At 34.1% G+C, this 15432-nt stretch overlaps 1 protein-coding gene across 1 annotated transcript in view; it reads left to right on the plus strand.

Moving 5' to 3' along the window:
• The first annotated feature begins 274 nt into the window (after positions 1 to 274).
• Positions 275 to 15432, plus strand: part of ena (ENAH actin regulator enabled) — a 49737-nt gene continuing 34579 nt past the window's right edge. The window contains exon 1 of the mRNA XM_089649670.1: positions 275 to 587. The gene's annotated coding sequence lies outside the window, so the exon portion shown is untranslated. The remainder of the gene's footprint in view (positions 588 to 15432) is intronic.

The raw sequence follows: 15432 nt of genomic DNA on the forward strand, positions 1-15432 counted from the left end.
GTAAAACCCAACGTTCAATTTATTTATATTATCATTTATACCAAATGGCCCCCGATGAATTGAGATACGGGCGCAAGTGTCAATTTAATCAATCAATCAATATATTTTTCCAGCCAACAATAAAGCCATGATGAAACAACCTGCCCCGTTTTAATTTCAATGTCAATATAATTTCACATTGGGCAAAGTTACCCCGATTCGTTCTTGGACTCATCCATTCGAAATTCGAACGAATAACGAATGCCACCGTTTGAAATTCAGTCGAAGTAGATCGATCGCCGCGCGAGGACGTGTTTCGGTTCGCTCCACGTAATTGCCCTTTCTAATGCAATTATTGTTTTTAATAATTATAATTTTCCATTGTTATTCTACGTTAGCGGTTAGGTTTGTGTTATCTTTTTCCCGGTCTTTTGTGCTGCGCTGATAAGTGTGGAAACTATTGTGGTCGGAATGTATTAATATAGTAATATTAACAAAAGTGTGTTATTTAAATACATATTTTGGTGGTTTTGTGATTTGAATGCGTGTAATATCAATATAATATAATAAACTTAGTTGTGTTTTATGTGCGCAGTGAAAAAACAATGGTTTGTTAAGATTTACACAAAAAATATGTATTTTTGATTCTATAGAATTTATGTCAATATTATTTTATCATATTTTTTTTACCTGGTTGCAATTTTTATTTAAATAAAAAACATTGTTTCTGAAGTAGTCAAATATTTCTAATGATGAACTTTGGTGTAATGGAATTTGCACAGCTTTCTGAAATTAATAGATCAGATGAGATCATTTCTCTCATCAGCTTTGGTCGTTGTGGGTCTTACACTCTTTTTTAATTTATTTATTATTGTTTAATATGAAACAAAAGTCGTAAAATCTCTGGATTAGCCTTTCAATAACTACAACAAAAATTATTTTTGATTTCTTTGAAAATGTACTATTGTGTTATGTTTTTGTTGTTTTCAGCAGTTATTTCGCCTTCGCAAATAATTGCTTTTGAAAGGCCAATCAGATGTCTTATCCATATTTTGATATAAAAATAAAAACTGTAAAATATTATAAAAGCCCTCGTTTCTCTAAGGGTAGTTTGGTAGAGGTTATTTCCCATCAAAATGCAAATTATATTACAAACTTTCAATTTATAAGCCACTGTGTTTCCTCCTTCCAAGAGAGAGGGTCTCGCCAAGACCCTGTTTTACTTTAAGAGACTCTCCACACTGCATCCTCTAAAATTACACAAGCCCTGTGTATAAATATTACGTTAGGTAATTTTTTTTCGAAACGCCATCCATATTATTGATGATGTTTTATGTCTGCATCTTTTGTTGGTGATTTTTACTTTTCAAGATCGTTCTAAGAGAAAATATTTTTTTTCGAGGAATGTTTTCTGACTAGTGATGTGCATTCTCGAAATATACGATTCGTGTACTGATGGTGTCGATTAAAATTATTGTGATATTTTGATGACTCTTAGAAATTACTTTGATTTTGAGACGTCTAAAATACCTACGAAGACTTCGATTTAGATGTCTGCAAATATTACGATGATAAAATTGGTAACAACTATGAAAGTCGAGGGATGTGGAAAAAGACGCACAAAATATGTTTTAGTTTCTTTGACCATAAAAATTGCAAATTCGAACTCAATTTACTCGAAAACAAAAGCTCAAATATCACAAAATCGACTTCAAATTCACCAATTTCTCGCCTGTGCGACTAGTTTCCGTCCATGCATACCCGCACGTAATTTATTGGAAAAGTCATTAATTCATTAAAATTCTTTGATAATTTCGATTAAACTTGCAACTAGTAATAGTGCCGGTTTCAGGTATTTTGAAATTTTGTCTCTCGATTACCTAATCGATTCTAGTGAATTTGTTTCGATTTCTTTCGAAACGGATGACATGATTATGAAAAAAGATTTATCAGTAAAAGTTAACGATAGGATTCATCGATGATAACATGTTATCAAATATTTATTTATGAGTTAGTTTATGGATAATATCAATAATTTATTGCTAAGAGGAAGATAAGGAAAATTGATAGATACATCTGTTAAGGTTTTCTTATAAATTATAATTTTCAGAAAACGACAGGCATTACATTAATGAGACGGATTAATATGATATTGTTGTTTATTTACATTGTATCATTTTTTACATTTGAATTTATAACCTCACTAGCACACACGCCTGTGTTGACGTTAATAATTTCATCAATAAATAGTATAAAATACAGTCGCTTTCCGGTATTTCGATGGAAGATTCTCCGAGGAACAACCGACATTGAACCCTTCGACACCGGCACACAATCAGAAAACATGCCAGCCGCGTGCCCAGCATTTGTCTACGGTTTGGTTTCTACGACTAGTTCTGAGTTCAACAGCTCGACTGTGGAATTATTTTCCGACCTCCTCTGTGTTTCCTCCCTTTTACAACGGGTCTCTTAAAGACCCACGTTCACTCATTCGTCTCGACACAGCATCTCCAAAAATTCGTACTACGTCTCTTATCAATCTTCCTTGTTATCAGTTTGGCCATCTTGCATTTATTTATCACAGACCCTAAAGATATGACGAAGACTCGACGATAAAAATAAATATTTTTGTAGTTTTGTGCATAATTTAAAATCACCTGAGCAAATAATCTTTCAAGATAAAGCTAAGTCAAATTTGTTTAGTTAAATATTGAATTCGGGTTATGTAAACAGTCTGCAATCGGCAAACAAATATGTTTAATATTAAATGCAGAAATAATACAAGCAATATTATATATTAAATTTGTCAAAATAAATTGAATATGATTAATAATTTATTCAGATCATTCTAGTAGTCTAGATTAACATTTAGGAATCAAATTTTCGATTACTGAAATGTAATTGTAACGAATGCAACAAACTTCTCGCAAATGCCTAAACAGCGCGCTAATTCCGGACTGCATACGAAAGATAAAGACTTCCTCTAGACATGCTTCAGTGTCTGGTTTCAGCCTAGGTTTTTCTAAGACCTCATTGAAAGGGACGACACATAACGTTATTGGGATCAGGTCTAGAGCCTACTACTGGCTTGGGAACGCTGCTAGTTCAAGGCCGTGCGTTCGCAGATATAGGCCGTCCGTGGTACATCATTTGGTAGGTAGCGTGAAGCTGGCCTCTTATTAGTTGGTTAATAATTTGCGTAATTTATTAGGATAAATTAAGCTGCATGAATCCGTGTTCCGATATATTCTGAATGTGCTGATAGTTTGTTAGGAAATGGCCTGCCATCAATTTTTTACAGGATTTTAATAAATCAGCAATACTAATTTTTCTCCGTGCAGGGAGGGGATACTGAGTTTATCAGTACCAGTTGGATTTTAAGGTTCAAGGGATGTTTAAATTAAATAAATTACTAAGATTTTTTATCATGGACTTGAATTGAAATTCCACGGCGTTTTTTCAATGAAATTATAAATAATCAATGACTTTAACTATGTTTGTTTACTAGATCTAAGACACGGGAAACGATTATCGATTGGTCATTGTTATTGTTCTAATGTCAACGTACTTGATATTATAGTATAAATGAATGCTGTTGAACTTATAAAGAATCGATCACTTCTAAAATTGTAAATACTTAAATGTCACTTTCCTAGATAGAGAAGGTCAATCATTATGTTTGTATTTTAATATATGTTAGAGCTAGAAAAATAACAAAATGACTATTAACAATTATGTCCGGAATAAGGGAGAACGAAGTTATTTCCTACAGTGAAGTTTAATGTTTTTTTACAAATGTATCATATTAAGTATAGAGCGTGTTGAGGACAGAACTTTTAGAATTTTTGGAAAATACCGGATATTAACGACGATACAAGCCGTCAAAATTGATACATAATTGCGGCCGGCCGAAAAGCGTGTGACATCACGGTATGTGCGCGGCGATACTGCAGCAACTAACTAATCATCACGCCGTTTCCCCTCAGGAGTAGCCAGAGAGGACAACAACTCGGTCTTGGCACACACTCTTTGCCTCATTCACATTCATACACACTCTTCTATTATTCTGACTCTTGACATGGCTCGACTCAAGTATTTGTTCACTTGATCGTGCCATGTCTTTCTCGGGCTTTCCCGATTTCTTCTACATTATTTGCGGATCTCCACATTTCTCACACGATCTTACATGGTTTTACCACATATACGCCTCAGGGATCTCATTTCATTTACTCTGTGTCTCGTCTGACGTCACCGGACACAATTCTATACGTTTTACCAGAGTTCACTCATATTTGTTAGGATGCAAAATTGTATCTATATTCTTCCTTCCCGTGTCCATTTGATCCACCTAATCGTGCCATGTCTTCCTCGGGCATCCCCGACTTCTTATACCATTCGCATTCGCGTCATATATATATTTTTTCTCCTTACCCCTTTCTTCTCAATATTTTTAACATGGTCGTGTACAATTTAGCACACATAAGCCTCACGGATCTCATTTCTACATCATTATACTCAATGTTAAACTTTGTCCATAAAGTTTGCTTTTCGTTAGGAATTCGAATTATTATCAATCAATTGTTTGCGTTTGAAACGCGATGCCCTGATTGGCGGAAATTATGTCAGTATGAAGAAAATACCAACCAATCGGAGACACGCGAATCGTGATCGTCGATTATTTTCTCCAGCCACCATTTTGACATTCTTTTCTAAAATTCCAAATTGTTATTAAAAATTATAAAATTTGTTTGCGTTCGTTTTTTCAGTGATACAGTAATAATTAACTAGTAGATAAAAACCCGCTGACGTCGTTCGCTGTTTGAAAACTTCAACGGTTCTTTTAGAAAATAACAGAGGGTGCCACTTCCGTTTATAACAATCCTAAACTGTACAGTCATTAAAATAATAATAGATATCAGATAAGAGAAAATTTGCCAGCATCCTAACTATTTATCACAGATTAAAATAAGCGACAGATAAATAAACCTCTTTTTACAAAATGTTTTTTTGGAAAAATTTAAAGGGAAAAATGCATTTTTTTCGTTTTCTGAAAAGACGTGAGAAGGAAGATTTTTCATTGAAGACGTGTGTACGACTTATGATAGGGCTAATAATGTATTTATTTTGAAGTATGTATTTGTAATCTGTTGCATCCATCGAACTACTGCTGACCCTGTACAAATCGCAAGTGCGCCTCACTGTTGAATGTGACAGCCACCTCTAGTCTGGTGCCCCAAAAACATTGAAACATTCTTTGTCTGTGCAGAAATGGGCGATCCGTTTGATAGATTCCTTTTATCAATATGCAATATTTAGAGTACAGGCGTCTGGTAGGAACGTTGTTCTTGTTCTACCTGTATTTTAATTTGAAGAAGTTCCGAGGCTCTAGCCTCAATGATCCCTTCGGCACCGGTGCACAGTTAGAAAACACAACATTCGTACACATTTTACACTTGTCACGAAATAACGGGTCTTTTCTACGCCTCGTTCTTGAGTTCAACAGCTCGACTGTGAAACGATTTTCTGGCCTCAGTGTTTCCTCCCTCCTACAACACGGATATTTTCAAGACACTCATGTAGGAGGGATGAAACACAGATGTTCAGTCCTTCCTATCCTCAAAAAGACCCTTCACACAAATTAGGCAAAGTAGTCATCGTGCCTGATTGCCGGTTCGATTGGCTAAGTCCTCCCTCAAGACATAAGCAATATTTCCGCCTATTGTACTGATAATATGAGATTTAGATATTGTCATGCTGTTTGTAGCTAGGGAATAGTTGACTTTCAAGGGTCAGAGGTTAATTATTTTCCTAGGGCCTCCTGCGTGAACTTACTGTAAACAAATAAAATTGGAATCATGTGCCCAGAAGAGACTAGGAGCAAGGCACGATAGTCTATGTACTTTCATTATTGAGACCATGTTACGTAAGAAACAACATGTCTATAATTATGGCACTACAATCCTTTCATCAGCATAAATATTTTTTTAAACATCACACCACCTATTGTCAACATAGTTCGTGCGTATTTAATTTGAGGGTATGCGTTTTCCAAGTTGACTGAACGTGTCACATCACAACGTTGTAAACTAATGAAACATGCGCAAGAAATGTCAATTAATTATGAGCACGATGTTTCGAGCCAATAAATAACATTAGTAATGGTGAAAACATTAACTATGTACTGTAGTCTTCAAACATCGCTGAACATGACTTGTACCACCAGCTCGTGATAAATGTACAGAAAGTGGTACACGATTATTTTTTTATTTATTTAACGCCCAGAGGGCTTTTACATGGTTGGTAGTATAATTTTAATTTGACAGATATTTTGAAACATAAAAAATAAGAATAAAATTACATTTGATAAAAGCTATGCAACAAGTCATACAAACACAAGAAACAAAAGCAGAAAATTACAGCTATTTGTAGGTTTACATGATGTGTTTAGGAGTATTGTTGAAATAAATGTTTTAAATGATCCACAAAACTTGCCAAGTTGGTATTGTTAGAATTAAACTATTGAATCAGGTGTCTAACCGAAACAATTCAGTTAAATTCAAAAATGTGTATATTCTTGGTATACCTTATATCGTAGGTAATAGGCATTAAAATCGCTTGACAAACGGAGTCTAGAAACGTTCGATTTCAAGCAAAAAACTTGTTTTTATTTATTTTGTAAATAATTTTATAAGAAAGCAAAAAAGTTAATCAAGTGAAACTGTCACAGATATTCTTGGCTATAATACTGTATTTAAAAAAAAATTGTTTCCATTATGCGTTCATACATTTCTATTGAAAAAAAATCTTTTTTAGTAGTTTGCATTTATATTTTTTATTGAGTAATTCATTTTTTTATTTGTAATCTAATCAAGCGAAGCGATAGGAAAACCTTCAATGTATCTAAAACATATTTTTGGTATTCACAATGTACACCAATTCGTTATAAAGATTAATCAAAATATAAAATTTTGCATTAAGTTTCGCCCTCAGTTCATTGTTTTTATAATTTATTAGGATTGTGTATGTTGTCGCATTTGATGTTCGCCCTTTTATGAAGCTATCTGTGAACGTTCTCCGTAAAAAACAAAACACTTGTAACATGAGTAACGGAATCTTGAATCACAGACACAGTAGTGCATATCCATTCAGCACGTTTCTGTGTTTCTCGGACGGTTCCTGATACGATCAAGTCAAACGAAATTTCATACTTTGATTTTAAGAATATGTATGATTGCATACATATTCTTAAAATATCGCCTCTCCAATTTGATACTAAAAATCGCAACGGAATTTACATAAAGAATTTTAAATAAATTATGTGACACCTAATAAGAGAGCCCCTAAGTGCACAGTGTAAAGGCAAGGAACTATGTCGCAACCCGGTTGGGCGGCATTTTGAGCCGGGTTAAGGGTAGGGGCTGTAGGAAGGAATATATAAATTCGGTTCTCGTTACACTTACGGAGCCGACTTAGACCAAAATGGATCGAAGAATCGACCCGTTCTCGTGACGCCAACATCAACCTCGAACGGGGTGCATCGGAGATCAATGTTGCTAGCTCCTTAGAGCAGGCTACATTAAAATCCCTGTTGAACAGACTCCTCACATTGCGTCTGTGCAATCGGTCTGTTAACAATGGATTGTCAATGAGACGGACCGCCCTCCTTTGCACAGAATCAAGTATTGTGAGGCTCCAGCCCAGAGGTGACTCCCAATACAACTGTTGGGCGTAGATTAGTTATGTATAGGATCAGCAGCTGGTCACTATTGAAGAATCTGCGAGCCGTATACAATATTGTTAATAATCACACCCTGCAGTTTCTCAGCATTAGCGTGAAGTATTTTATACAATTGCATTAGATGTATATTTTTCATACGAAATAATTTTGATTTTAAGTAGAAAAAATTCTACCTTGACTTAAATACAGGGTTTTCAAATAAGAGGTGTTATTTTGAATAGCCCGCTATTTCGGTAGATGTTACTTTTGAAGCTGTCATTTTTGACATTTGACAAGTATAAACTACGCCATTAATAAAAATGGAACGATACACGCTTCAAACAAGCATTGAAATTATTAAAATTCACTTGAGTGAATCAAATGCAAATCATCTTGAGTGATGAGGCCCATTTCCACCTCGGTGGCTTCGTCAACAAGCAAAATTGAGGCTGGAGCAACAGTTACGATGAATGGATTTCGCTATCGAGAGATGATTAATGATTTTTTTATGGCCGGAATTGGATGGTATTGATCTGGTCATCGTTTACTTTGAACAAGACGGAGCTACGTGCCACACAAGCAACGAAACCATTGATCTTTTACGATTGAATATCAAAATAACACCTCTTATTGGAAAACCCTGTACATTACATCGACTATAAAATTTGACCCCGTATCTCATTCCTGTGCAGAAATATTGCGTGTTCGAAGAACGAACAGGGGTTGGAATAGCCGCACTTTAAAGGGCTATTCCACACAGATAAAGTATAATGAATTATATGGCTTGTGACAGGCGATGCAAAAACACAATACATAACGTTAATTCACAATCAACTTACCGGGAGGAGATGGTGAAATCTGCATAGTGAGCATCATCTGTCAGCACTGGGACGTTTAGCGTGGTTGTTAGTACTCGTTATTTTAGATTAAATTGCGATAAAAATACGTCTTATGATTATTCCGATTAGACAACCGGCGATCGAGAGTTGACAGGACGAACCGTTTTTGTGCAACTGCTCGGCCCACGGCCTCCGTGGATCCAGCTGACATGTGCGAAATTTAAACTATACAGTTTAAATTCTGACGGTACGATTGGTTAGTACACAGCCTGTCAAAAGCAATCAGCGTTACGGAACATTGCGTATTCCTCGGAAGTCCCTGACTTCTTATACCTTTCAAACTAAACACTCCTTTTTTTTTTTTTTTTTTTTTATAAATTTAATTTTGATTAAATTTGATAATATTATTATTAAGTTCTGCAAGTGTTTTAGTTTTTTATTATTGTGACAGCTGTTTCGGCTTACAAGGCCATTTTCAAACTGTGGTTAGTCCACATTGAGACGACGTTTTTATACTATTTCAAATGTAAATTTTGAAGGTGCATACATTGATTTATTACTGGTTACACCGATGACATGATCTATTGTTGGTTAAACCAATCTATGTTTCCCCCTCAGTAAATGGTAATGGGTTCTTAATTATTTACTAATGACTTTATTGCTATGAATTATTTGGGTGCATTATACTGCTTGGGTTTTGTGAAAATACTAAGAAGTGGTGAGTAAATTATTTTCCGTACTTTATTAATTAGTGTTAAATTTGGGTCATTCGTTCGTTTATTGATTTCTAATTGTTCAAGTAAATTTAATCTAATGCCCTTTTTTTCTATATGCAATGGTTTAGGACCCTTGTTGTTAAGTGGGGTATGATTATTCACCAAGAGATGTTCTGCGAATTTTGAGGATGTGTTTTTATTATTATAACATCGTATATGTTCCTTGAATCTAGTTGAGAATGCCCTCCCCGTTTGTCCGATGTAAGTGGCGTTACAATCGGCGTGGTCACATTTTAATTCATATATGCCACTGTTATTGAGTATAGGGATTTTACTTTTAGAGTTTTTAAGGCTTGTTCCTAAATTATTGTTTGTTCGAAAAGCTATATTTAAACCACATTTTTTAATTTCTTTTGCAATTTTTTCAGATATTGGGCCGAGGAATTCGAGACATGCAAATTTTTCTATATTTTTGTTATTTACCGGATATAGAAAAATTTGCATGTCTCGAATTCCTCGGCCCAATATCTGAAAAAATTGCAAAAGAAATTAAAAAATGTGGTTTAAATATAGCTTTTCGAACAAACAATAATTTAGGAACAAGCCTTAAAAACTCTAAAAGTAAAATCCCTATACTCAATAACAGTGGCATATATGAATTAAAATGTGACCACGCCGATTGTAACGCCACTTACATCGGACAAACGGGGAGGGCATTCTCAACTAGATTCAAGGAACATATACGATGTTATAATAATAAAAACACATCCTCAAAATTCGCAGAACATCTCTTGGTGAATAATCATACCCCACTTAACAACAAGGGTCCTAAACCATTGCATATAGAAAAAAAGGGCATTAGATTAAATTTACTTGAACAATTAGAAATCAATAAACGAACGAATGACCCAAATTTAACACTAATTAATAAAGTACGGAAAATAATTTACTCACCACTTCTTAGTATTTTCACAAAACCCAAGCAGTATAATGCACCCAAATAATTCATAGCAATAAAGTCATTAGTAAATAATTAAGAACCCATTACCATTTACTGAGGGGGAAACATAGATTGGTTTAACCAACAATAGATCATGTCATCGGTGTAACCAGTAATAAATCAATGTATGCACCTTCAAAATTTACATTTGAAATAGTATAAAAACGTCGTCTCAATGTGGACTAACCACAGTTTGAAAATGGCCTTGTAAGCCGAAACAGCTGTCACAATAATAAAAAACTAAAACACTTGCAGAACTTAATAATAATATTATCAAATTTAATCAAAATTAAATTTATAAAAAAATTAAATGGAGTTCTACGAATTAAACACAAAAACAATAAATAAACACTCCTTGCACTAATAAGAACAAACGTTGAAATTTTCAGCGATATCGGTCGACTAGTTTTCGAGTTTTGCGTGTGCAAACGTGCACAGGCTGAACTTATACACATTTTATTGAATTGGCAACGTCAGGATATTGCCGGCAATAACTGCTGGCTAGCTATTACAAATTACAACAACTAGTGTTTTTACAACGTTCATTGTAATTAGTAGTGTACTGTACATTTTTCGCGTAATTATTTCCAGTACAGACTTCAAGGCTTGTTTAATTAAAGTAAGTTAACTTATTCGAATTATTATCAACTTAGCTCGTGAACTGAGTTAAAATTTGTTTCGAAACACTTTGGTTGTATTAAACAGTTTCTTTTTTATTACAGTTTAGTAGCTGAGTGAGAAAATGCGTTAGGTTCCACCCAGGCATTACGGGTTCAAACCTCCAAAAAGAAATTCAAAGCAAATTTATCAATCAAAGTTTAAAAGCTTCCCGCAGGAATAACGCACATCAAAAGATGACCAAAATTAGTATGTTTGATTGTTATTCCTTCACAACAAAACTATTTTTTACCTGATTAACAATAAGACCCCTAAAAAGGATTAGAAAAATCCTTACACATTTTTACCTCGGGAATCTCCGCCAATCTTCGACAAATTCCGTTATTCTGCATTTTTGACACCATCTGTTTTTAACGGTATTCTCTTGTGTTTTATTGTTATGCCGACCAAGCGGACCAATTTGCAAAAAATCCATATGAAATTTCATTAATAATTTTCCTCCCTCGAAGTTCGCACGTGTTTTTTTTCTGCTGATGTGAATCACGTTTAAACGTTTGCCCAGTGTAACCAAATTCATTTATGAATCATCTTTCTGTGTTCCGGCATTTTGTACGCTTCGAAAGTGTTTATTTTTGTGTGATCAAATTTAACTATGTAATTTCCTTGCAACTGTTGCGTGTGTTGTGAAAATTTTCAAATTAAAAAAATAATGTTATCATTAAAGACAATATTATTAACGACTCTCAAACGAATGATACAGAAATGAGAGCAAAAGATTCAGTCACATCTAGGAATTGAATTCAGACTTGTAGAAAAGTCACAAATGTCGCACATTAAAAAACTAACTAAAAATCACGCCGTTTCCCGCAGGGGTAGGCAGAGAGGACGGACCGCCCAAACAACTCGGTCTTGGCACACACATCTTGCCTTATTCACATTCACACATCGTCTCATACATACTCTTCTATTATTCTGACTCTTGACATGGCCCGACTCGAGTATCTGATTCATTTAATCGTGCCATGTCTTCCTCGGGTTACCATCAAAATAAAAATAAAAACATTCACATTAAAATAAAAATGGACACATTTATCCAAGACACTATCTAGATTGCATTTAGTTCGGGTAGAATCTTACAATCAAATGCAAAACAAATATGCGTAAAGACCCCGTAGTATGCGCTCAAAGATGGTTTGAAAGCGAGATGTAAATATGAATGTTATAGAGGGAGCGCGCTAATAGTTTAAAATAAATAGGTAATAATTAATCGAAAATGGTGAAAATATGTAATAAAACACGACTCGTTTGAAATAGAACAAAAATCTCTCGATAAATGCTTTAGTTGCATTTAAAGATATACTGTATATTTTGTTCATGCCTATAATATTAAATAACAGAACAAAACGTGTTTTAAATCATTTTCAGGGCTTGCTTTGCGATTTTTTTCTATCGAGGGAATTTCATATAATTAACGTTTCGACATAACAAATTGATATTATCTTCAAAAATCTTCAGAACTAAAAAACTTAAAGAGTTAAGGCAATGCACTATGTCGTGTAATATTTTAAATTGAGCCGCTATCAATAACAACCCTTACGTAGATGGCGATAAGGTTTAAATTCCCGCTTAACACCATCCGCCTGTTTTGATTTATGCAAGAAAAAAACATGGCCAAAAACTGCCTTTTATTTTATTTTGTGGATGTTCAGGCATAAATATTTAATTTTTTTTCGATCATTTTATAAATAACTTAATTTGCCACATTATACAATAAAATCATAACCGAAAATAGGTTCGTAAGTAGGAGATTTTGAACTTTAAAGCAGTTTTCATAGGCCTTTACATTATTTTTTTCTGGGCTTATAAAAAGACGTATCTAAAAAATACTCGATTATTTCAAAGGCCAAGATGTATTCTACTCGCAGTATTTAATTAAAGCATCTAAAACATTTCTAGGCGACCAAATTTTCAAACCAAAAACACATGATTTTGCATTACTACGTATGGCATCGCCTTTACGAGAAACTTGTTATAAATCGGTAGAAATTGGGTATGCGGGGCTTATGAACATGAAGATGATGTTAGTAGCTCTCAGTCGAAGTCGTACGATACGGTTAAAAATGACGTAAGTTGATATGGTCGAATAGGCTCATTAGTCAGAGCACATCCCCGGCACGAAAGGCCAACTCATAAATGTGACAGAATCTTTTTGTTTCACATCTTTCGTTTCAGAATCGTTAATTTTGTCTTTAATAATTAAATATATCAATTTGAGGTTTTACTCGTTATGTTATATCACTATTCAAATATTTAAAAAAAATCTTTTCATATCCAGAAAAGCTATTAAATACCTAACTAGGATTAACCGCCAAACAACTCTATCTCGGCGCACACTGCTCGCTTCATTCCCACTCATACACCGTCTCATACATACTGTTATTCTGACTATTGATATAGCCCAACTCAAATATTTGGCTCACTTGATCGTGCCATGTTGGGTCCCCGACTTCTTTTACTGTTTACTTCCTATACCTGTACATATCCTCCTTAATAATAAAACATAATTGGATGACTTTTATAGCGCCGTTTTTGTGCAAAATCACCTCAAGAGCGCTGTACAAACTTATAATACATCTCTACAGTGATCTATGTTATTACTTAACTATTTATGGAGATAATATACAGTACAATACTTGCCTGGTAGGTCACTTGAGATTAACACTTAATTAACATTAACTAATTGTTTATTAGCGAAATTTAGATACAGGATTTAGGACATAATTGGAAAATTGAATATAACTGGACTTTCTCTTAGGAATGGTATATTTAATTTAAGGGTACGACAGCTTAAAAAGTTAAGTTTTTAGTTTAGAGCTGAATTCTGTTGGACTTGTTATGGATCTTAGTTCCGGAGGGAGTTTATTCCAAGCCTTCGGCCCAGATACTCCGAAAGCGCGATCACCAAACTTAGTATTTGGCTTACACTTGATTCCTCATTTATTCGGTTTATGCCCAAACCATCTAAGCTTTCCTTTCTTAAATTTAATCATTTCGCCTTGCATTCTTTGCGAATCTCATCAATTTCAAACGTTACGTTTTGTGATTTTTTCACCGGTAACAACATTCAATATAATCATTAAATAGAACATTGTGTTTTGTAGTTTCTCCAATTGAAACTTTTCTCATGATTGAACCCCTCCAGCTTTTGAGGGTCAAATATGACCGGGCGTAAAAATATTTTTATATTTTTTTCTATCATGCGGAAATACATAATTTATCGACGTTAGAAAGAGAAATAATTATTATTTCCAGTTTGCCTCAAATTACTAGAATTCACTAATAAAATCCTAAAAATAGCCAAAATGAAAAATTCACATTTCACGCCGCTATAAACGAGATAAAAGTGAAGGTACAGTTTTCTTACGAATTCTCCAAACCAAACTAATGTGTTTTCGAAATATCGAGTTCTCTCAATTTTTCTATGATTGGAGTAAAAAATTAAATTAAAATGTGGTTAGCGTTTTTGACAAAATTTTTCACGTTTGATATTAAAGTTTTATTATTTAAAAATAGTAATGTTTATTTTCAATGCATACACCGGAAAGATAATTTGATCTTGTTTCTAAAACAGTATTTGTTTTTACGGAAAATATATTTACACAGAAAACATTGCAAACTGAACAAATGTGATGAAAGTATTGTAGGTTAAATTGATGGCCATCCATCCACATTAGCGAGCAAATTTTATAAATCGCATAAAATCTGAAATGTGGTTGTGCTCAATAAGGTTTTATATTTGTTTTTACATTTTTCATTGGTTTTCTTAATCTTATTTATATTCACTAAATACCTTAAAAAGGTTAACAAAATTATGCTTAAAACCAATGTAATATTTTTGGCAATTTCCCTATATGTATTTTTATCACTGTCCACCGTTATCTCGGTAGGATAATCAGTAGATTTTTCGTATTTCTAGAGATAACGTGCGAATGCTGAGCGACTTTCTCATACTTTATTGTGTGATTGTTCGCCCAGTTGTTTCGCAGAAATTCACGTGTGAGAGAGTCATCAAAGGCCAATCAGTGCCATGTTTTTTTTGACATTGTCGTGATTTCATGTTTGGGAAGTACTGTGACTGGAAGGATACCATGATAGTTGTCCTTTTCTGCTGATCACAATTTGTTCAAGGGCTAAAACGGACTTAACGGCACTGAGTGGCCATTTGATGACAGTTTTACATTTGAATGTCCGAAGCGTTGGCTAAGGGAGGAGGAAGCGCAACGCGACATAATGGTGTGGTGTTTACTTTGCCAGTTTTCTCTGATTTGCTTTCATTTACATTCATAATCATTGGTCATAAACCAGTGACTGTGGAATCTTTACGATATCACAATTAATTGGAAACCAACACTTAACACAAATCTTTTGTAGACTTCACCGTTTTAATCATGATTGTAATTACCTTCCGTTATAAAAAATAATTAACTCTCGCATCTAACAAACTATCACTTTCATCGTGGGAACCACTTTTACCTTCTTTTAATATGTTTGTTTTATAATCAT

The sequence above is a fragment of the Hesperophylax consimilis genome, chromosome 30, assembly GCF_061612785.1.
Source record: "Hesperophylax consimilis isolate HC1 chromosome 30, BYU_Hcon_1.0, whole genome shotgun sequence".
Lineage (NCBI taxonomy): Eukaryota > Metazoa > Arthropoda > Insecta > Trichoptera > Limnephilidae > Hesperophylax > Hesperophylax consimilis.